Source organism: Scyliorhinus canicula, chromosome 17 (assembly GCF_902713615.1).
Source record: "Scyliorhinus canicula chromosome 17, sScyCan1.1, whole genome shotgun sequence".
Lineage (NCBI taxonomy): Eukaryota > Metazoa > Chordata > Chondrichthyes > Carcharhiniformes > Scyliorhinidae > Scyliorhinus > Scyliorhinus canicula.
In genome coordinates, this window is record NC_052162.1 from 128114709 (window position 1) to 128116596 (window position 1888).

Here is a 1888-nt window from a genome sequence, read left to right on the forward strand (position 1 = left end):
CCCTCCCCTACTATCCCCCGTCAATATCTGATTCCCTTGTGTCTAGTTGTCTTAATGCGTGATTCTCTTCCATGCTCTGTCAATATGTCAGATACTCTCTCTCTCTCTCCATCTGTCTTTGACATCAATAACTAATTCTCCGCAATGTCTCCACGCCCTCCCCTCCCCACCACCACTTCTTGTCAATGCACTATCTGTCGCATTTTCTGTCTCGTTGTCATTCTCTCATTGATTCCCTCCTCCCAACGCACATCCTTTCCTCCACCCACCCCCCCACCCCACCCCACCCCAGCCAACCAACACAAACCTCCCTCCCTCCCCACACACCACACCACAAACACACTGTCTTCTATTCATCAACCTCGCTTCAGCCATGCATATAATGAGCAAATCAGCAGCCATTCTGAAAGTCAATCATCGCACGCTGCATTGTGATGAAAGAGGCAGAAAAGGGGGGGGGGGGGGGGGGTGCCAGAGAGACACCAAAGCTGAACCAGGGGTGAAGGGTGGGTTTGAGGAGAAGGTGAATAAGTTGGGTCAGGTATTTAAAAAAGAAAAGTGTGATGTTTGATTTTTTTTTGGGAGGTGGTTGGGGGGGGGGCGATCTAAATCTCTCTTCCTTGCAAACAAAACAAACAGCCGCCACCATTAACACCTCCATGCCACTACCAGGCATCGCATGGTAATGACCGGAGACAACACAATGCATCTGTGTCTCTCTGTGGTTTGAGAGCTGGGGCAAGGCCTGGGTGATTTTCCCGCAGCAAACTTCTGCCACACAAACTTTTTTTCTCTCTCTCTCTTCCTCTCACACACACATTCACACACTCATACACACTCACCCATACATTCACACACTCTCTCTCACACACACTCTCTTACACACAGACATACGCTCACACATTCACACTCACTCTCTCACACGCACTCACACACAAATACGCTCACACACTCTCTCACACTTTACAATCTCAGGCAGACTCTTACACACACATTCTCTCTTGTTCACACGCTCTCACACATTTCCACACACTCTCATACGCACACACATTCTCTTACACACACACTCTCTCACACGCACTCTCTCTCGCACACACACGCACATGCATTCACACAAGAGCTGCACGGTAGCACAGTGGTCAGCACTGTTGCTTCACAGCGCCAGGAACCCGGGTTCGATTCTTGGCTTGAGTCACTGCCTGCACGGAACTCCCCGTGTCTGGGTGGGTTTCCTCCGGGTGCTCCGGTTTCCTCCCACAAGTCCCGAAAGAGGTGCTGTTAGGTGAATTGGATATTCTGAATTCTCCCTCAGGCCGGAATGTGGCGACCAGGGGACTTTCACAGTAACTTCATTGCAGTGTTTTTTAAAAATAAAATTAATGTGCCCAATTCATTTTTTCCAATTAAGGGTCAATTTAGCCTATTCCAATCCACCTACCCTGCACATCTTTGGGTTGTGGGGGCGAAACCCACGCAAACACGTGGAGAATGTGCAAACTCCACACGGACAGTGACCCAGAGCCGGGATCGAACCTGGGACCTCGGCGCCGTGAGGCAGCAGTGCTCATTTCAGTGTTAATGTAAGCCTAGTTGTGACAATAATAAAGATTATTATTATCATTCACACACACACACACACTCTCACAATCACACACACTCACAATCGTATATTCACACCCATGCACACATTCTCACACATTCTCTCTCTCACAGACACACAATGGGGCGGGATTCTCTCAGCCCGGGGCCAGACCGGAGAATCGCGCCACGCCGCCCCGCCGAATCTCGGCCGTTAACACCTGCTCTCAGCCAGCGGGACATCGGCGTGGAAGGGACGGTGGGGCGGCCTGTTGGGTCCGACCCCGGGGGGGGGGGGGGGGGGAGGGCC